We start from the raw sequence: 22,833 nt of genomic DNA, 5'->3' as shown, positions 1-22,833 counted from the left end.
CAAATTCTTTTAGTTTTTGTTTGTCCTGGAAGCTTTTTATCTCTCCTTCTATTTTCAATGACACTGTAGCTGGATATGGTGTTCTTGGCTGCACATTTTTCTCATTTAGTGCTCTGAATATATCATGCCAGCCATTTCTGGTTTGCTAGGTCTCTGTGGTTAGATCTGTTGCCAATTTTTTTTTTTAAGATTTTATTTATTTATTTGACAGAGAGATCACAAGTAGGCAGAGAGGCAGGCAGAGAGAGAAGGAAGCAGGCTCCCCACTGAGCAGAGAGCCCGATGCGGGGCTCGATCCCAGGACGCTGAAATCATGACCTGAGCCGAAGGCAGAGGCTTAACCCACTGAGCCATCCAGGGACCCCCTCTGTTGCCAATTTTTTATTTCCACCAATGTATGTTACAGACCTCTTGTCCTGAGCTGCTTTCAGGATTTTGTCTTTGTCACTGAGACTTGTAAGTTTTACTATGAGATGATGGGGTGTGGACCTGTTTTTATTGATTTTGAGGGGGTTTCTCCTTGCCTCCTGGATTTTGATGTTTGTTCCCCTTGCCAAATTAGGGAAATTCTCTGCTATAATTTGTTCCAATATACCTTCTACCCCCTTCTCTCTTTCTTCTTCTTCTGGAATTCCAAGTATTCTAATATTGTTTCATTTTATGGTATCACTTATTTCTCGAATTCTCCCCTCACGGTCCAGTAGTTGTTTATCTCTCTTTTTCTCAGTTTCTTTATTCTCCATCATTTCCTCTTCTATATCACTAATTCTTTCTTCTGCCTCATTTATTCTAGCAGTAAGAGCCTCCATTTTTTATTGCAGCTCATTAATAACTTTTTTATTTCAACTTGTTTAGATTTTAGTTCTTTTATTTCTCCAGAAAGGGATTTTATTTTTCCAGAAAGGGATTTTCTAGTATCTTCCATGTTTTTTTCAAGCCCAACTAGCACTTTGATAATCGTCATTCTGAATTCTAGTTCTGACATCTTACTAATGTCCATATTGATTAAGTCCCTAGCCATCAGTACTGCCTCTTGTTCTTTTTCTTGAGGTGAGTTTTTCTGTCTTGTCATTTTATCCAGATAAGAATAGATGAATGAGAGAACAAAATACTAAAAGGGTAGCAATAACCCCAGAAAAATAAACACCAACCAAATCAGAAGAGACCCAAAACTGGGGGAAGAAGAAAGGAGGGGCAAAAAAGGAGGAAAAAAAAATCTCTCTCTCTCTATATATAGACTGGTGAATAGAACAGAGGCACACATTTGATTTTGGGTGTATTTTGTCCTATTAGAAGAAACTGCCTCCCAAAATTTTTAAGAAAGGAAAAAAAAAAAAATATATATATATATATATATATATATATATATATATATATCTGGGTAAACACAATGAAGGGATGGAATATGAGTGTAAAGATGAAAATTAAAAAAGATTCTAAGAAAGGATTGTTAAGATAAGAAGTTGGTTGAAAAAAGAAAAAAAGAGGAAAGAATGTGATCAGGATGGAGACTAGAACAAAGCCATGCGCTAGATTTAGAGTATATTTTGATCTGTTAGAAGAAACTATATCCCAAAATTTCAAAGAAAGAAAAACCTATATGTGTACAAAAAATAAGGTTAAATACAATGGATGGAATATGACTATACACTGAAAATTTAAAAAGACTCTTAAAAAAGGTATTGATAAGATAAAATAATTTAAGAAGGTTAAAATAGGAAGGAGGAAAAATTAAAAAATAGAATAAGAAAAAAACAAAATTAAAAAAATTTAACTTTGAAAGACTAAAGGATCATGGGAAAAAAGCATTGAATTCCCTGTGTTGCTTTCCCCTAGCTCTGGAGTTTCACAGTTCTCATTGATTAGTGAACTTGGTCTTTGCTGAATGTTCTTGCTAATCTTCTGGGGGAGGGACCTGTTGCCGTGATTCTCAAATGTCTTTGTCCAAGATGGAATTACACCGCCATTGCCAGGGGCCAGGCTAAGTAATCTGCTCGGGTTCGCTCTCAGTAGCTTTTGTTCTCTGAATGCTTTCTGTATGGCTTTGGAGGATGGGAATGAAAATGGCGGCCTCCCAATCTCTGGCCCTATAGAAGCCAAGAGCTCAGAGCCCCACTCCTCAGTGCACCTTCAGAGATAAGCAGTCACTCCTTCCCATCTCCCTGGTCTCTGGCGGGGCTCTGAGCTCACCTGGCCTGTGACTGAGCATTTCTATCTCTGGCACTTAGCCCCGTTTGGAGTCTCCAAACCCAGCAGATTCCTGCTGCGTGCTCCCACACTGCTCCTCCTGGAAGAGGTAGGAGGGGGTCTCCTCAGATCTGCCACTTGTGGGGTCCCTGTTTGAAGAACAGTGACCTGACAGTGCCTTGGATCATGGTTTGAGGTAACCCCAAACTGAGAGCACACTCCTTGGCTCCATCCCTGTAGCCTGCTTCCTGCTCTGATACCTGGGAGCTCTGCTACACTCAGACGCCCCTGGTGTTTCTGTGACCCTGTGGGTCCTGAGACTACACTGTCCCTGCAAGGGCTCCACCCCCCACTTAGCCTCTGGAGCGATGTCCCTCAGTGGAGCAGACTTCTGAAAGTTCTGATTTTGTGCTCTGCTGCTCTACTACTTGCTGGGAGCTTCCTAACCTCCCTTCCCCCACCTTGGTCTATCTTCCTATATATCATCTCGGATTCACTTCTCCACACGTCCTACCTTCCAGAAAGTGGTCATTTTTTTGTTCCTAGAATTGCTGTTCTTCTCTTTGATCTCCTATTGAGTTTGTAGGTGTTCAGGATGCTTTGATAACTATCTAGCTGTATTCCTGGGACCCTATGATATTTAGTCTCCTATTCCTCTCCATCTTGGAGTATAATGACTCTTGAATAGCATTTCTGTGTGAATGAAAATTCTGGGAGTTGAACAGGCAGACAGCTGACTGTCCTCAAAAATAGGCCATGTGTTGCCTGTCCTTTTCCCAGCACCCAAGCAGTTGTGGGACCACTGTGAGCCCTCTGTGGATGATGACAACAGACAGGCTGACTCCCTCCACAGAGGTTAGTTGGCTCATATCTGTTTGGTGGCAGCTTGGTTGGGTGTTTTTTTTTTTTTTTTTTTTTGCCTTCTATGAAATGGCACAGAGGGACCTGCTACTGAGCCTGTGTCCCTTCCTTCCTTTTCTCCAGTGAGTCTCCAACCCCAGGGTGGCTATGAGGAAGGCGCCTCTGGGCCATGTGGCCAAGAGCCGAGAGCCAGGAGGAGGCCATGCCTTCCCTGCCCTGTCTGTGCTTGCCTGTCTCATCCTGGGGGGTCTGCTTTGAAGGCCAGCAAGCTACATGCCAAAAGCATGAGAAAAGCCGTGTGCCTGACCTGCTGTAGCCTGGACTGGCTCCTTTGTCTAGAAACCACTGTCCCCATGGAGGAGTTGGAGGAATCCACATGGCCTAAAGCAAACAAGGTCAGTTTATTCTGATTTTTGTCCTGGGAAGAGGTCAGAACTTCTGTGGAACAGAAATCACTCAAGAGAGAAGGCCCAGATGAAGGGATGGCCTTAGGGGAATGGTTTCCAGCTCTCCCTTGGGGATCCCAGACACCTAGATCACCCAGCCAGCTTCCAGCAGCCCACATGGCTCTGTGAGCCAGAAGGTTTTTCTTTGTCCATCTTTCCTACTCAGTGACACGAAGACTGAGGCACAGCAAACATTTAAGGAACAGAAGGACATACCAACCTGAGGTTTTGTGCCGTGAGCTGCTAGGGGGACAGCAGCAGGGTAGGAGAGGCGTGTGGGGTGGGGAGTGCCTCCAAAAGGTTTCATCTGGGTCCTTACGAGCTCTTCATCAGGTTTCATCTGGGTCCTTACGAGCATGTTGTTTTCTTGTCACAAAGGAGAACTGTGAGGCAAGTCCCAAGTTTTCTCATGGTTTTAGTCTTGAAGAAGGGAGTCCTTTTCCTACTTTAGACATGGACTGGGCTGACTGGACATCTAGGGCCAGGACACTCCTGTCTTGATCAGAGCCACCCCGGCCTCTTCCTGGACTGACCTGGGCTTAGATTCTTGCCTCTAGAGCAGTCACTCAGGGTCAGGCCACATCCTCTACAAGTGATGCCTGAGTGATGCCCATTGATACTTCTTGACTCTTCTCTGTCATCTCAAGCAGGCCACCCAGACCTCTGGCCTCTTGTAACCCTGGACTCTTGGCCACTTGACACTTTCTATTAACCATATAGATAGAATTTTTTTTCCTGTTTGAAGAATCTTGAAACATGAAGACATAAATTCAGACTTTTATTTTATCTTTGGGGGACATTTAAAAATTTAATTTCAATTAATTAACATATAATGTATTATTGGTTTCAGAGGTAGAGGTCAGTGATTCATCAGTCTTACATAACACCCAGTGCTCATCACATCACATGCCCTCCTTAATGTCTATCACCCACTTACCCCATCCCTCCACCTCCCTCCCCTCCAGAAAACCTCAGTTTTCTTCCTATGATTAAGAGTCTATTGTGCTTTGTCTCCCTCTCTGATTTTGTCTTCTTTTATTTTTTTCTCTCTTCCCTTATGATTCTGTTTTGTTTCTTAAATTCCACATATGAATGAGATCGTATGATAATTGTCTTTCTCTGATTGACTTATTTCACCTAGCATAATACCCTCTAGTTCCATCCACATTATTGCAAATGGCATGACTTCTTTTTTGATGGCTGAGTAATATTCCATTATATATATACCACATCTTCTTTACCCATTCTTCTGTCGATGGACATCTAGGCTCATCCATAGTTTGGCTGTTGTGGACACTGCTGCTATAAATATTGGGGTACATGTGCCCCTTTGGATCACTACATTTGTATCTTTGGTGTAAATCGCTTGTAGTGCAATTGCTGAGTTGTAGGGTAGCTCTATTTTCAACTTTTTGAGTAACCTCCATCCTGTTTTCAGAGTGGCTGCATCAGTTTGTATTCCCACCAACAGTGTAGGTGGGTTCCCCTTTCTCTGCATCCTCACCAGCATCTGTCGTGTCCTGACTTGTTGATTTTAGCCATTCTGACTGGTGTGAGGTGGTATCTCATTATGGTTTTGATTTGTATTTCTCTGATGCCAGGTGATGTTGAGCATTTTTTCATGTGTCTATTGGCCATTTGTATGTCTTCTTTGGAGAAGTATCTGTTCATGTGTTCTGCCCATTTCTTGATTGGATTATTTGTTCTTTGGGTGTTGAGTTTGATAAGTTCTTTATAGATTTTAGATATTAGCCCTTTATCTGATATGTCATTTGTGAATATCTTCTCCCATTCTGTCTGTTGTCTTTTGATTTTATCAACTCTTTCCTTTTGCTGGACAAAAGCTTTTTATCATTTTTTAAAGATTTTATTTATTTATTTGAGAGGGTGACAGGGAAAGAGAGGCAGAGAGAGAGAGAGAGAGATAGAGCACGAGCAGGGGGTGGGGCAGAGAGAGAGGGAGAAGCAGGCTTCCTGCTGAGCAGGGAGCCCCATGTGGTGCTTGATCCCAGGACCCTGGGATCATGACCTGAGCTGATGGCAGACACTTAATAACTGACTGAGCCACTTAGGTGTCCCAAAAGCTTTTTTCTTGATGAAGTCCCAATAGTTCATTTTTGCCTTCAAAGACTTTTCAAACCAGTAAGTAACAATTTGGTTCTTTAGAGTATTAGCTTTGACTGAGACAGGCTTGAGTTTGGATTCCAGCTGTACAACCTTAAGCACATCCTGCAATTGCTTTTGATGGATTGACCAATCTACTCATTCCTTTAATTACTTATTTCCTCAAAAATATTTACTGAGTACTTACCCTGTGCTAGGCGTTAGGTAGTTCTGGTCTCTGCCCTCACAGAACTTGCAAGTCCCCGGAGGAAGGTAGATATTAAACAGACACTGACACTGATAATTATGCCCAAACTGGTCAGAGCCAGGAAATGAGCCTATAGGGAGCGACAGGGATGAACAACAGGAGGGCTTGATGACCTGGTAGGAGGGCTGAACCTTAGAGAATGAAAAAGAATGAACCTGGCAAATGTGAGGAAGCATGCCAGCTGGAGAGAGTGGTAAGGGCAAAGGTTCTGGGGCAAAACATTCTGTGACAGGAGAGCAGTGTGGTTGGATATGAAATCCTGGGCAAGAGGAGCATATTTGGAGACAAGGCTGGCAGGTGGGGGCTGATCAGGCCTGGTGATGAGAACTTTGCACTCTGACCCAAGAGTATAGAAAGATTTAAAGCAGGTAAGGGACACCATCCAGCCTAGTTTTAATGTTTAATAAAGCCACAGGTCTGTCTACCGTAAAGAAGCTAAACTAGAATGGGGACAAGAATCAGTGGAGAGAAGAAAAGACCCAAGGGGTATCAGGGTGTCCTGTAGTTTCACAGACCAACGAGTTAGTTTCAGAACTCAATTCTCTCTCCTTGGGATGTGTTTACTCTCTAGCTCCTCTCTTCTCTGCAATGCATCTTGCCAGGACTTTTCTTTTTCTCCTCTGGATGTCCTCGGTATGTTCTATGGGGACTCTACACCCCACCACTAAGCCAATGAATTTTTAAAAGCAATTTGTTTTCCAATTGGTGGTGTTTGGTTTCAGTGCCGGTTTTTGTGGGGTATGATGAAGCCAGACCGGTGCCCACAGTTCACTAACTATGGGTCCCATGGCCCAGGCCAAGTGACAGCAGTATGAAAAATCATGGCTCTGTGCCTCTGAATGGGAGGCAGAGGCAGCTGACTCACCTGCCCAGGGGCTTGTCATGCTGCAGAGGCTGCGTCAGGGCCCACTGCGGGCCTTGTGCTCCCACCCCAGCCCCCTGACAGCTACCGGGGAAGCCCCACTCTTCACCCTTGCCCAGGGCGTTGCAGAATGGGTAGCAGTGTTTTCCCCAGGGACCCGAGATAATTTATGCACTAGTTCAAGGTGGAGGACTGGGAGTGCCCAGGAGACACTGAGTCATGGTGGGGGGGTCCTTGGTCACCTCCTTGGTGGGCAGCCTAATTCTCCCACTGCCCTCAGTCCTCACCCCAATGGCTCCTTGATTTCTTCTGCTGTCACTTCAATTGTCTACCAACTAGGAGAACTGCTCATGATGTTTAGAAAAGATTAATCTCCCAGTTCTCTCTAGGGATCAAGGCTACCCTAAATAAAGTTACCTGTCCTGTGAGTGTCTTTGATCCCTTTTTTATTTCCTGTTTAGGGTTGCTGCGAGGACTACCCAAGGTCTATTGATTTTCTTTGTGTTCATTGTTCCTCATAATTGAGCATTCTTAAGTATCTCTGGATGGAGATCAGCTGCATAATAAAAGAGAGAGAGAGACTTGGAGATATTAAGAAATATTTGGGGTCAAATGCTTTTAAAAATACGGGTCTCCTGAAAAAGGGAGGGAACCAGAGAGGATGTTAGAAATGTCCCACTGGACATGACATTGGGTGCAGAGTCCTTTGTCATGTGGCCTCTAAGTGAGCCCCAAGGCTGCTGGTCCTTCTCAGGGTAGTGTGTTTGAGGCTGACCAGGGTGAGCTACACCTACGACGAATACCAAAGGGGTCTTGGGGCTCTGAAATCTTGGTCCAGCACCAGGGATTTCTGAGCAGACATCACTGCCACAACTGCCTGCTTTTTCTGAGAGAAAAGAGGATCCAATAAAACTAGCTAATATTTACATAATTCTTAACGCACACAAATATGAACTTCGAGTTAAGATATATAATCTATGAGGTGACTATTGTTAATCCTTCCATTCCATAGATGAGGAGACTGAGGCACAGATAAGTTGTTTGTGTCAGGCAGACTGGCTCCAGAGCCCTGGCCACATAGGCCTGCCTCTGCATAGCGAGTGCCTCAGTTCTCCTGGTCAGATCCCACCTTTCCCGGGGGCTCCCACCTGGAGTCTCTGAGGCCCTCCGCCATGTTGGAGTCTCAACCCAGCTCTTTTCCCAAGCCTGCCCTGACAACAGCCTCGGTCTAAAAGCCTGGAAGGGTCTTATTCTCATTGGTAACAATATCAATGGTAACTCATGTTTATGGAGTACTATGTATGCACCAGGCATTCTACCAGCTTTTAGCCACAAATCCTCATCAGGTTTTGTTATCATCCCCATTTGTGTGAGGTGTAGGGGAGAGAAGTGGCTTGTCCTTGGCCATGAGACTGGCGGGGGGTTGGGGGGTGGACCCTGACTCCGAAGCTGTGTGGTGAATCTGTGTGTGGTGACCGCCATAGAAGCGGTCACCTCTGTCAGGAAGGTGGTGGGGGCAGGTTCTGGGCGATGGGGTCTCCTGTACAGAGCCAGACAGACTGGAGGTTAAATTCCTACCATATCGGTACTCGCTTGCCATGGAAGCGCTACTTAACCTCTTGGAAAATCAGTCTCTTCTTCTGTAACCTGGGTCTAACTCCACCTTCATCCGGCTGGGTCATTTTGAGATCAAAAGAGATAAGGCTGGATTTCCGAAATTTGAGGCATTCATGCACCGCCTTTGTGATTTTTGCCATTATTTAAGAGTCTCCATAGGTTGAGTGAAAGAAAAATAAATATTAAAAAAAAGTGTTACTACTTTAAGTAGTGTAAGGACCTATTTTATATTTTTATTTTAGCCAGAGGCTTCCACTGATGTTAAACAATAACTTTGTTGTTTAACCCTTAAACTGTCCCTGCTCCCCTTCCCCCAGGGGACTTAAAAACAAGTCTCAGAAACCAGCTCCAGGTGTGGAGGCCAAGAAAAACAAGGCTGTACCCACCTCGGGTTTGGCCCTGACAGAAGTACAGCCATCTTGGCAAAGCAAAAGCCGGCACCTTGCACTGTAAGAGTGGGTTAGCATAATAATGGCCATGCTGAAGGCCCGGAAGCCATTTTACTGAGTGTCCTTAACAGGCCGACACTGTGTATACCACCAGGGCGGTTAGGTGATGGCGCCACAGGGACCAAATGTTGAAGAAAAACAAATAGTTAGCTTGCAGAGATCACAATCCTGCTAGACCAGAGTCTCCCTTGGTTTGCAAATGTCCTGGTGATTTACAACAAAAAGGCCATCTTTTCAATGGCTCAGTACCTCGAGGCCAAAGGTCGCCCTCCTCTTTATAAAACTGTAGGAGGCTGAGGCAGAAGGAAATGTAATTAAGGTGAAATTTCTTCTAAAACTAAATGTCCCTTAACCGCCAGGGTGACACTGGGGTGACAAAAAGTTAAACTGTCAAAGAGGGGCGCAAGAGATGTATGTAGCTATGAAGAAGTGCCTTGAAAATGCTATATAAACCCTTGGCTTTGAGTGCTCAGGGTTCTTGTTGAAACCCGCTGTGCCTGGCGGATAGTTGGACCCCAGCCAGCTGGAAATAAACCTCGCTGTGTGACTTGCATTATGGAGAGTGTTCTCTGTCTAACTGAGGGGTGGTCGACTCCATACCCTAACAGTAGTAATAACTTAAAAGCCACACATGGGGGAAAACAAAAAATCCGTCATTCCTAAAGTAAAGAAAAACTGTGCATGTACTTTAGAAATGATCGGTACAATCAGTGGTACCTATGCCTTGGAAAACACCAATACCAAAATCTTTTTTGTGAAGTTTATAAAGGTCAGGGCACCATGTGCAGGAAGTGGCCCTTAAAAGGCAACCCCTCTCCTCCTGCCCTTCTCCTTTCTCCCCAGCAGTCCTTCTTTGGGAGCCCATCTTGTTCCTGCCCCTGCCACGTGGCTCCAGTCTGGACCACTACACCTGTCCTTGCTGCTGGACCTTGCGCTGCACGTTGCTAGGCTAAAGCCCCATATGGTGAGTCTATGCACTACGGACTAGGAAGAAAGAAATCCAGGAGCTAGAAAAATCACAGATAGCAAAGCAAGCAACATGGAGCATCTCCACGTTTGGAGAGTGTACAAATTTGTGTGCGGGAGAAATGTTCTTAATAAAAAGAGATTGGGGACTAGCAGGAAATGAAAAGTCACGTCAGGAATAGGATAGGAATTCCACTGCTCTTTGCTGAAGCCTCCAGTAAGCAGCAGCTGCATAGAAGAAAGATAGATAATTTGAAAAAGGAACTTAGTTTCTCCACCCTCCCCACCCTGCCCTTTCTTTAATGTTGCCAATTGTATGCAAAGCCTGTGGGGACTACAGTGGGAACTGAGGGCAGAGTAACTCTCCCTGCTGGGCAAAAAGAAGCAATGGAGGCTGGGTGGCTTCAGCAAAAATTTTCCAATTATTTTCGAGGCTTACGGTTGTTTTGGGGGGACGGGATTAGAAGCATTAGCACAAAAGTGAGAGGACAGAGTTCTGGCTTTTAATAGACCAGATTCAAGCATGGTCTATCTTTTTACTAAGTATGTGATCTTAAGCCAATTCCCAAAACGTAAATCTCAGTTTTTGCATTTTTCCTTTTTTAAAAAAAGATTTTATTTATTTATTTGACAGAGAGAGAGAGAGACATAGAGAGAGGGAATGCAAGCAGGGGGAGTGAAAGAGGGAGAAGGAAGCTTCCCACTGAGCTGGGAGTCCAATGCAGGGCTTGATCCCAGGACCCTGGGATCATGATCTAAGCTGAATGCAGATGTTTAATGACTGAGCCACCCAGGTGCCCCAGTTTTTGCATTTTTAAAATACAGGTAACAGTACCTGTCCCACTCATCTCATTGGTATTTGGAAAGGTCAAATTAAATAAGGCATGTGAAATTTCTTAATAAACAGAAAAAATCCCATCTGCATTTTTATTTTAAGAGCTACAACCTTGGTTGACCTGGATGGTATGTTCTCAAGGACAAGTGTAAACAGTGGCTTCCAAGAGCATGGTTACATTGGTTCTTGGTTCTATTTCTCACCAAAGCTCTTGTCCCAACAGCGTATCTGGCTCTGGGAAACTGAGTCACGTGAGTTGCTATTGATAAACTTGAAATTTTGAACATGGCTCATCTTGAAACAAAAGGAAAAATCTCCTTTGGAACCTTTCATCCTGTATTGGGCTGGAGGGAGATGGTCACAATTACTATAAAGGTAATAAAACTCAAAAGGTGTCTTAAAGTCATCTCACCTCTAGACAGGTTACGCAGTAAAGGAAGTAAGTGTCATGCGTGAGACTTTAGGGCTTGGGATACTGAATGAGGGACACAATAAATTCAGAACAGAATCAGGGTCTGGAAGTAAGATTCAGCTTGTTTCAGGAAATTCAACTCTGTATCATAATTTATATGGGCTAGCCCCCAGTGTTACAGCAGAGTTATTCTTCCCTTATAATTAGTTACAACCCTGCATTTTAAGGGGCTTACCACTAAACTGGAACATTCTTTGGAAGTATGTGAAAGCTTTGCAGGGAGAAAAATTTTGATAATGAGATGCTGATATCACCCACTCTTGAGGCAAGATATTTTCAGTCAGTGCCATCTCTCTAACCAGGATAGCAAAATGTACAATTTTAAGTTGGGGAAAAAGAATGGCACAGATTCCTAAGTCTTGAAGTATGGGGATATAGGAAAGGAGTTTCTAGCCCATAGATGCTTTGCAACTCCTAGACAGAATCATCTGCAGGTCAGAGGTAGGACTGGTGGCTGGCCTTGGTGACAGGGGCAGGGCTGGTAGTATAAAGTATAAAATAACATAATACTTTATACGGTGCTGGGAAGGCATTTGTCCATTCAGTTATTCTACAGGTGTTCCAATGTCTATATACCCAGCATATGGCTGGCCTCTATAGGGGTTTACATTTTCATGAAATACTACCTCTGTTCTCAAGAAGTTAGAGGTCATGTATTCTCACTCCAAGTTGCTTTTTTTTTTTTTTAATTAATTTTTATTTTTTCAGCATAACAGTATTCATTATTTTTGCACCACACCCAGTGCTCCATGCAATCTGTGCCCTCTACAATACCCACCACCTGGTGCCCCCAACCTCCCACCCCCCACCCCTTCAAAATTCTCAGATCGTTTTTCAGAGTCCATAGTCTCTCATGGTTCACCTCCCCTTCCAATTTCCCTCAACTCCCTTCTCCTCTCCATCTCCCCTTGTCCTCCATGCTATTTGTTATGCTCCACAAATAAGTGAAACCATATGATAATTGACTCTCTCTGCTTGACTTATTTTACTCAGCATAATCTCTTCCAGTCCCGTCCATGTTGCTACAAAACTTGGGTATTCATCCTTTCTTTTTTCTTTTTCTTTTTTTTTTTTTTTTTTTTACAGCTTTATAAACATATATTTTTATCCCCAGGGGTACAGGTCTGCGAATTGCCAGGTTTACACACTTCACAGCACTCACCATAGCACATACCCTCCCCAATATCCATAACCCCACCCCCCTCTCCCAACCCCCCCCCCCATCAACCCTCAGTTTGTTTTGTGAGATTAAGAGTCACTTATGGTTTGTCTCCCTCCCAATCCCATCTTGTTTCATTTACTCTTCTCCTACCCCCTCAATCCCCCATGTTGCATCTCCTCTCCCTCATATCAGGGAGATCATATGATAGTTGTCTTTCTCCGATTGACTTATTTCGCTAAGCATGATACCCTCTAGTTCCATCCACGTCGTCGCAAATGGCAAGATTTCATTTCTTTTGATGGCTGCATAGTATTCCATTGTGTATATATACCACATCTTCTTTATCCATTCGTCTGTAGATGGACATCTAGGTTCTTTCCATAGTTTGGCTATTGTAGACATTGCTGCTATAAACATTCGGGTGCACGTGCCCCTTCGGATCACTACGTTTGTATTTTTAGGGTAAATACCCAACAGTGCAATTGCAGGGTCATAGGGTAGTTCTATTTTCAACATTTTGAGGAACCTCCATGCTGTTTTCCAGAGTGGTTGCACCAGCTTGCATTCCCACCAACAGTGTAGGAGGGTTCCCCTTTCTCCGCATCCTCGCCAGCATCTGTCATTTCCTGACTTGTTAATTTTAGCCATTCTGACTGGTGTGAGGTGATATCTCATTGTGGTTTTGATTTGTATTTCCCTGATGCCGAGTGATATGGAGCACTTTTTCATGTGTCTGTTGGCCATCTGGATGTCTTCTTTGCAGAGATGTCTGTTCATGTCCTCTGCCCATTTCTTGATTGGATTCTTTGTTCTTTGGGTGTTGATTTTGCGAAGCTCTTTATAGATTTTGGACACTAGCCCTTTATCTGATATGTCATTTGCAAATATCTTCTCCCATTCTGTCAGTTGTCTTTTGGTTTTGTTCACTGTTTCCTTTGCTGTGCAAAAGCTTTTGATCTTGATAAAATCCCAAAAGTTCATTTTTGCCCTTGCTTCCCTTGCCTTTGGTGATGTTCCTAGGAAGATGTTGCTGCGGCTGACGTCGAAGAGGTTGCTGCCTGTGTTCTCCTCGAGGATTTTGATGGATTCCTTTCTCACATTGAGATCCTTCATCCATTTTGAGTCTATTTTCGTGTGTGGTGTAAGGAAATGATCCAATTTCATTTTTCTGCATGTGGCTGTCCAATTTTTCCAACACCATTTATTGAAGAGGCTGTCTTTTTTCCATTGGACATTCTTTCCTGCTTTGTCGAAGATGAGTTGACCATAGAGTTGAGGGTCCATTTCTGGGCTCTCTATTCTGTTCCATTGATCTATGTGTCTGTTTTTGTGCCAGTACCATGCTGTCTTGATGATGACAGCTTTGTAATAGAGCTTGAAGTCCGGAATTGTGATGCCACCAACTTTGGCTTTCTTTTTCAATATTCCTTTGGCTATTCGAGGTCTTTTCTGGTTCCATATAAATTTTAGGATTATTTGTTCCATTTCTTTGAAAAAAAATGGATGGTACTTTGATAAGAATTGCATTAAATGTGTAGATTGCTTTAGGTAGCATAGACATTTTCACAATATTTATTCTTCCAATCCAGGAGCATGTCCAAGTTGCTTTTTAATGGTCTTAAGCAGACAAGCATTAAAAAAAATTTTTTTTAAAGATTTTATTTATTTGAGAGAGGGAGAGATAGAGTGAGAGGGAGAACAAGCAGGGGGAGCAGCAGAAGGAGAGGGAGAAGCAGACTCTCCCCTGAGCAGGGAGCTTGATGTAGGACTGGATCCTGGGATCCTGGGATCACAACCTGAGCCAAAGGCAGACCTTAACTGACAGAGCCATGCAGGCACCCACATACAACCATCTTAAAGTGAAAAATCCCATGACATTTAATACATACACAATATTAAGCAACCATTATCTCTATAAAATCCCCAAACATTTTCATGCCTCTAACATAAAACCACACACCCATCAGCCATCTCTCTCCCCTCCTTGTCCTAGCCCTATGCAACCTCCAAGCCTCTTTCTTTCTGGATTTGCCTGTTCCAAATATTCATATCAATGGAATAATACACTATGTGACCTTTTGTGTCTGGCTTCTTTGGCTTAGCACAATGTTTGCAAAGTTCATTCATGTTGTTTTAGCCTAGATCAGTACTTCATTCCTTTTTATGGCTGAGTAATATTCCATTGTGTGTATATAACAATTTGTTTGTCCATCCATCTGTCCGTGAACATCGAGGTCTTTCTCTCTTTGGGCTATTGTGAATAGAGCTGCTATCAATATTCTTGTACAAGTATTGTTTGAGCATTTGTTTTCAATCCCTTTGGGCATATACCTAGGAGTGGAATTGCTGGGTCATGTTGTAACTCTGTTCAACTTGTTGAGGACCTGCCAGACTGTTGCCCATAGCAACAGCACCGTGTTACCCTCCCAGCAGCAATGTACAAAGCTTCCTATTTCTCCACATCCTCACTAACACTTGCTATTCTTGTTGTTTTCCACATTTTTTATGTTGCTCTCTTAGTACATGGGAGGTGGTATCTCATTGTAGTTTTGATTTGCGTTTCCTTAATGACAAATGATGTTGTGCATCTTTTCATGTGACATGAAGTGTTTTTACAAGGTAACGAAGATGATGCCAGGTCATCTGAAGAGCATTATCACCTTTGCTTCTTGGAGGAACTGGGGCCTGAGATCATGGAACAAAGAACTAGCAAATGTTGGTAGGAGGTGGAGGGGAATGGACAGGAGGTAGTGAAGGGCAGGCCTGGGGCACAGCTTGAGTCTAGGGAAGGGGAGCACGTGTGGAAGAGTGTTTGGGAGAGCGGACATCTGGGCAACCAGGAAATGGACCAGGGGTTCTGTGTATTGGTGAGGTGGGAAAGATGGCAAAATTAGGTTGTGTGATCCCAGAGAGAAAAGTGGGGATGGTCAGGACCAGCCTCCCTATTTCATGATTTCTCTAAGACCAACTACTCCACTGATGATCTCATTGCTCAGGGAGAAGAAGCAGAACTATGCACTGGTGATTAGGAAAATTCTGCACCTGGGAGGAGGAGAGAACAGCAGCCCTCAGCTAAGATAAGACAGGTGAGGTGCTTTAAGATAATCAAGAGTCTTCTCCAGGCTCTAAGGTGGCACAAGCCTTATCTTAAAAACCACAATTTGGGGGCGCCTGGGTGGCTCAGAGGGTTAAGCCTCTGCCTTCGGCTCAGGTCATGGTCTTAGGGTCCTGGGATCGAGCCCCGCATCGGGCTCTCTGCTTGGCAGGGAGCCTGCTTCCCCCTCTCTCTCTGTCTGCCTCTCTGCCTACTTGTGATCTCTCTCTCTGTGTCAAATAAATAAGTAAAATCTTTAAAAAAAAACACCACAATTTGAATAAATAAAATATTAAAACAAACAAACAAACACACAATTTGGAGGTGTGTGGAGTGAACTAATTTGTTCAGGATTGTTTTCAAATGAAAGATTCTTGGCTACAGCTTTGGAATGTATGTTTTTTCATATTCAACTGCCATCTCACACTTAGCAAAAACCCCAGGCTCATCAAAAGAATTGTTTTGGAGGGGCACCTGGGTGGCTCAGTGGGTTAAAGCCTCTGCCTCCGGCTCAGGGCATGATCCCAGGATCCTGGGATCGAGCCCCGCATCGGGCTCTCTGCTCAGCGGGGAGCCTGCTTCCTCCTCTCTCTCTGCCTCTCTCTCTGCCTACTTGCGATCTCTGTCAAATAAATAAATAAAATCTTAAAAAAAAAAAAAAGAATTGTTTTGGAGTCAATTTCCAGAAATAAAAAAACTTTCTTAAGGGTTACTTCCACTCCATGGATGAGAACACTGAACCTTGACCTGGGAGGGTTGGACTTCAACTCTACCCTCTTCACCCATCTCCCTGCTTCTGTATAAATATGAGAGCTGAGTTGAGCTGTGGAATCTCACTGGATGATGCCGTCATGGTAGGATGCATATCTTCCATGGTGAGTTTCTATCCCTATCACTCTGCTGAAACTGCCCTCCCCAAAGTGAAAAATGTTCTCTTAATTGCCAGATCCAGTGGCTTTTTCGTAGTCCTTACTTAACCTGTTTAACCTAGTTACTGTTTATCAATTACTTTCTACATAGCTGGCATGTTGCTAAGCACTTTATATATTCGTCGTGTAGTTGCAAGTTTAACTCACTGTATAAGCTTGGATGTGTAGAGAAAAATGTAATATCTTTATTTTGTCTCTAAGAAATTTGGCCTTCTTCTTAAGCCTCAACACACTGGGGAAAATTATTTAACTGTCCAATCCAATCCCAAGCTTAGACCAATCCCATAAATTAAATTGCTCCCTTAGGTAGCATTGAATCTATATTGGATAAAAACACTCAGCTTCTCAGAAAGCCTCCCTCCCTCACTGCTTTTTTTTCTAAAATGTTTAGGGATATGCAGGGAGCGGGCGGCTTTCCATACCCTAGGGCAACATGGAAGAACCAGGCAACACGGAAGGGATGACATCCTTTTTCTGGTCCCTAGACCAATGGCCCTTATCCTGGGTTCTGCTTGCTCTTCTGACAAAGATGGCTGAAGTTGTGGCTGCTCCCTCTTGCCCTGGGCAGGCTGTGGTTCTGTTCCCTGGCCGACTTAGCTTCCCCTACACTAGAGTGGATGGAAGAACTCCTTTGAGATCTATCTGTTACCCTCATTTGGCCCCAGCTCAGGAGGTCCACTCAGGGGTTCCACCACCACTGTCATGGTGGTGAATAGCTGTCTGAATACTTCCAAGTCAGAATCTTAGCTCTAATGGTAACCTACCAAACCAACATGGAAACCCAGAGCAGCTAGAGAAAGCAAAATCTTTCCCTCAGGATTACCTTTATTTATCTGATGTACTTCCCCACTCTCAGGGAAGAGGAGTGGTGTAGACGCGTCTCCACACTTGTTCTGCTACTTCCTGGTAGCTTCCTCTTTCCACAATCCTCTGCGCCTAGACTGGAATTGTCTTTCTCCCCTTCTTCTTCTAAGGTAGACATCATTTACATAAAATGCTGAGGTCTAGCCCTGAACCTGCTCACAGGTCTATTGTCTTATTGCAGAATCCTACTTCTAAACATCAGAAGTTGAATATTATCTCTGTCTTTCTTTCTTTCTTTTGCTTTTTCTCACAAATCCTCATCTGTAACAAATCCCAATCAGTTGAATGCCTTCAGCACACTTGGGTCTTGCCACTAAAAGCATGGTCCACATATTGGCAATAGCAACGCCAGCAGAGCTTGTCAGGAGTGTAGACTCTAGCCTAGGCTAGGCTCCACCCAGTTCTACCAAACCAGAACTTGCATTTTAACAGAATCAGGTGGTAAGTGTGGACTTAAAAGAAGCAGTGGACTAATACAAAGGTCAAGTAATCAAAGACAAAAGAGAAAAACATCTTCATAAATTCAAAACATCTTTCTTAATAATATATTTTTTGAGATTTTATTTATTTATTTGACAGACAGAGATCACAAGCAGGCAGAGAGGCAGGCAGAGAGGAGAGGGGAGAAGCAGGCTCCATGCTGAGCAGAGAGCCTGATGCGGGGCTCAATCCCAGGACCCTGAGATCATGACCTGAGCTGAAGGCAGAGGCTTAACCCACTGAGCCACCCAGGTGCCCCCAAAACATCTTTCCTGTTGCATACATGTAATTTTATTTTATTTATTTATCTACATATTTCTAAAAATTTATTTGAGAGAGAGAGAGAGAGAGAACACAAGCAGGGAGGAGAGGCAGAGGGAGAAGTAGCCTCCCCACGAGCAGGAAGCCCAATGCAGGGCCTTGATCCCAGGACCCTGGAATCATGACCTGAGCTGAAGGCAGATGCTTAAATGGCCAAGCCACCCAGGTACCCCATCATTTAGTTTCATCATTCTCTCCATTTATAACTCAGCAAACAGGCTCAGGAAAGTTCAGTGAAGCGCTGATGATCTCATAGCAGGTGGACCAGAGAGCTGGATTTGAGTCTTGCCCATCCAACTCTGAAGCTCCTGTTCTTCAACAAAACGAACTCTCATACTGGATTTTTGTCCATCCTCCTCTTCAAGTTTTTTCCTTCCTTCCTAAACGCTACTTCATATCTTACCCCTTGAGAATTTCCTGGCTATTCATCTTTGGTACTAGACTTTTTTTTTTTTTTTTTAAAGAATTGAACCATTTGCCTGGATTTCTGACCCAGACCTGCCTGTGTTCTAGGCTGTATCTCTAATCTGCAAATATTCATGTCTCCTTAGGTTCAAGTCTATTTGTACCGTTCTAGATGGAGTATCAGACAATCTTCTGTATTCTTGCTCTGCAGTAGGTGGGAGAATACCAGTAAGGAAGAGGGGTCTCTAGCTGGGCTTCAACGGTGGGCCCTGGTTGCAAAGTAGAGAGAATATTACAGCTAGAAATCTAATGGGAGAAAGGTTCAGAAGTAAGAATGTGCAGGCAGTGTTGGGGAGACAATTTATACTTTTTGTTTAGCTAGGATCTGATGCGATAATACATCCCTCTGGATTTGATTCAGGTGCCCTTCTTTACCCTTCATCACATGTCTGGCTGTGGATCCACATCTGGCCCAGAACTTCAGCTTCAATAAAATCCTGGTTCTCAGAGTCTCAGCTTCTCACCTCTGAATTCCTTTATTTGCCATCATCAAACTCCCTGAGGAATAGCCAAACCCTTCATTTTTTTGTGATGTCTTCTTTTCTCTTGTTCCTTTCTTTCAGTTCTGACCATCACTACTATAATTTGGGTTGATGTAATTGGTTATTTATGAGAATCTAGTGAGTGATCTCCTGACTTTTCATCTCTAATCTGAGCTACACCCAGTGAGACCACTGGCACTAGTTCAGAGCACCTACATTTCAAAAGTGGGTAAAATATATATTCATTTCCTGCTCTGAAGTTGTCAGTTTTCCCCTATCAAATAAAAGGATAGAGCTCAATTCCTTAATGTAACATATTTAAGGTCTTCCCAAATCTAGCTTCACTGCCTCATGTCTAATTATGCCCCAGTATGGGTTCTCCTTTTAACATAGACCGGCTTGAACATTGTCACCTCAACATTTCATGCACATGTGCCTGCTTATGGACCCCCTTCAAATTCCACTGGAATTCTCTCCTGGAAGGCCCTCCATTTATCCCAATCATCCTCTCCTTTTAAAGCTCAACTGAAGACTTATTTCTCCTAGTCATCCCATAGCACAGACCTGGAATACGGCTCAATACTAAGAAGCTAGTGCAGAGTTTCCCAGTCATGGCATTATTGGCATGTTGGGCTAAATAATTCTTTGTTGTAGGGGACTTCTTTTGCATTGTGGGAGGCTCAGCAGCATGTCTGACCTACTCAGTAGATACCAGTAGCATGTCCTCCTTAAGTTGTGACAACCAAAATGTCCCAGACTATGCCCAAAGTCCCCTGGGGACACAAATCGCCCCATTGAGAACCATTGGTCTAATGTAATGGAAGACCTGAACCAATGGGGATGTCGATATTTACAGAAAGGCTAGAGATGGGAGTTATTTTCTGGGATACAGAAACCACGTCACAGGATGTCGTCCATCCTATTTAGAATATTGACTTGGAGGAGACCATTTTATGACTATGTTCTATATGAACTTTAAATTTATCTCTGTAGCCTTATCCCATTTGACTGGCTGTAATAGCCTTTAGAAAGAAAATATACATTTGGTCCATGCCTATGTCTATTTGGTAGTTTCATTATCATGTTTTTTAAGCTTAAAAATGGTCCTTCTTTTTTCTTATGAAATTACTAAAAAAAAAAAGATAAAATGAATATGCTCGGTATTCCTTGGAGAATATCTGTTTAGTATGGAATTTTAAAATAAGAAAAGTTAGAAGGCTTAAATTAAGGTCTGTGTACAGTATGTCTGTGGTTCAGAGATTCAGGAAAGAATAAAACTGAAACTTAACATACAGATCTCTGCAGAGATGCTTTCATAGTTTCTAACATTTATTCCAAGTACACGTACTGCTGACCTATTCCAAATTTATTTCTAAGTCTATTTTTGATATTAAGAATTGACTTTAATACCATTACTTTCAAAATCAAAATCCTTACTCTAAATTGGAATTTTTTTTTTCTTTCTCCAGCTAGTGCAAAGCATTTGGAATATAGGAATGAATTAGCCATTATTTGGATTGTACAGAAACTTGTCCAGTTGGTTTAAGTCTCTGGAAGAAACAGGATATATGGATATGGCAGAATATTAGCAATAACAGTAAGTAAGGCACCATGAGGACTGTAGGGGATCCAGACCTGACAGCTGATGGATAGATACACTGCTCTGCTAACACCTCTTCTTAGTCTTTGCTCTCTGGACTCTTAGAAGGATAAGACTAGTAGGCATCATTTTGTAAATGAGAAATCTAGGGTCCAGGGGATTTATTAACTTGCTATCTTTTGCCTAATCCTAGATTAGAACCCAGTGTCATGAGTTGGGATCCAGTGAGCCACTCCCTATGTCTTACCAAGACCACTCAGTTTCTTGAATGTTTTGACTATACTGTTAAGCTACTAAGACACCATTCAACAAGGGCCTTCAACAAGGCTACACTTTTAAGCTACTAAGATACCCTTCAACAGTGCTGCTCTTTTCTATCTAGTACTTTCAGTTGAGCCAATGAATAGCTAGTTGAGCTGAAAAAATAATCTCAAACAACTTATTGTTAAGGAAAACCCCATTCTCCAGTTCTCATGTTTCTATTCAATCATTCTTCAGTGGATATTTATTGAGAGCGAGGGAGTCAGATTCAGCAGTGAACAAAATAGAGAAATCCTCAGGGATTTCAAGAAGGAACATCTGACTCCAGGGGGGAAAAATAATGGGAAGGAAACTTTTACCCTTTCCTCTACCACCTCTACTGGCTCCTCCCCAAGGGAAACTATATGATGGTTGAGACTGAGGAATGGGAGTGAGCTGAGGGGCTCAGATCCCTTCTCTCTTTCCAAAGCAACTCTTACTGCTCCTTCCTGGGAGGTTGTGATTCTGTGGTTTAGGGTTGGTAATTTAGTGCACAGGAGAAAGTGTTCAAAAACCAACTGTGACTGCAGACCCAAGTCCTCTTCTCTGTATTGGTAATCAAGCTAATCAGTGATAAAGCTGACATGTTGATCCTTCAACATTTTTCTGGATCTTTTTCTTAGTTCAAAAGTCAGAGAAGAAAAAGGGGTGATTAATTATCAGTCTCAAACTTTAGCCAACTCTCAGCCAATATTATAAATACCATCAAGTAAGACTAACAGCTCTGCCACTGGTTACCCATAGGGGAACCTATAGGGAGAACCTGGCTCCATTAGTGGACAAAAACTCTTGTATTTCTGTGTAGAAGCAGGTGACAAGTGATAAGAATTGTTCATCCAATGCTGTTCTTCTGGCCAGGAGTTCTTGTCATGTACTTGTAATAATGTCAGCCTGAATGACTAAAAGCTAAAAGTCCAAATCCCAGGGTGCCTGGGTGCCTCAGCTGGTTAAGCAACTGCCTTCAGTTCTGGTCATGATTCTGGGATCCTTGCATCAAGCCCCATGTTGACCTCCCTGATTTGTAGGGAGTCTGCTTCTCCTCCTGCTTATATTCTCTCTCTCGTTCATGCTTTCTCTCTCTCAAATAAATAAATAAATCAAAACTTAAAAAAATACATGTTCAAATCCAGGCAGCCAGTAATCCCTCTGTGCAGGGAGAATGACTTATGGGTACTTTAAGTTACGTGCTTACTTCTGATGTGCAGGACGTACCAGGAACTGTTTACTCTTTCATGCAGTGTACATCTTCATCCTCTGGAAGGATTTTTGGTGACATCTGGGTTTTGCAGATGAGGAAGCTGAGCCCAGAGAGATTGATGTTTCAAAGTTTACTAAGCACTGTCCACCCTCCCCATCACTCCTTCCCCTGCAGCCCAGTTAACAGGGAGCAGAGGATGGACTGGAACAGTGTTCGAATAGTCCTTGGTGATTATTTTGGCATTGTAAAGAAAGGAATTTTAAAAATACCTTTCTCCCCTTGTGAAACTAATCTAGTTTACAGATCTGTAGTTAGACTGTAGTTCAAACTACAGTCTAGTTTAAAAAATATATTTCTTCCCTTACAAAAGTAATCCACACTTCACTTCGAAAAGTTTAGAAAATGCGACAAAATAAAAGGAGGAAGTTAGAAAACCCCATAATCTTTCCACCCTGAGGTAACCGCTATAAATATTTTAATGTGTATTCTTTCAGTTTTTTAAAAATATATACAGATACAAAGAGACACCTTTAAAATACATTAAAATAATGTGGTACTGCATATACTGATTTGCAACCCACTGTTTTTTTTTATCATGTAATGATATATTTTAGAACTCTCTTTATGTCATTAAGTAATATTTTCACATTATTTCTACCATTTCTATGGCATTCCATTGTGTGAGTATGATTAATGTCCCAGGGTTGAATGTTTATGTTTTTTTCCAATGATTAGCTGTAATAAACAATAGTGTGACAAACATCCTTAGAGATAAATCTCTACACACTTGTCTTTACTACACAGATGAGACAACAGAGGTCAAGGAGGCATAGTGACTTCACTTATCTGAGTTCCCAGGACCATGAAAGTCA

At 42.8% G+C, this 22,833-nt stretch overlaps 1 long non-coding RNA gene across 1 annotated transcript in view; it reads left to right on the top strand.

Annotated features, from left to right (window-relative positions):
* Positions 1-3,297: 3,297 nt before the first annotated feature.
* The window catches only part of LOC125105062 (uncharacterized), a 78,390-nt gene continuing 58,854 nt past the window's right edge, over positions 3,298-22,833 (top strand). Inside the window, exon 1 of the long non-coding RNA XR_007128801.1 lies at positions 3,298-3,443. This is a non-coding gene — a long non-coding RNA (uncharacterized LOC125105062). The remainder of the gene's footprint in view (positions 3,444-22,833) is intronic.

This window comes from Lutra lutra, chromosome 7 (assembly GCF_902655055.1).
Source record: "Lutra lutra chromosome 7, mLutLut1.2, whole genome shotgun sequence".
In the NCBI taxonomy this organism is placed as follows: Eukaryota; Metazoa; Chordata; class Mammalia; order Carnivora; family Mustelidae; genus Lutra; species Lutra lutra.
This window is presented reverse-complemented; position numbering and strand designations above follow the sequence as displayed.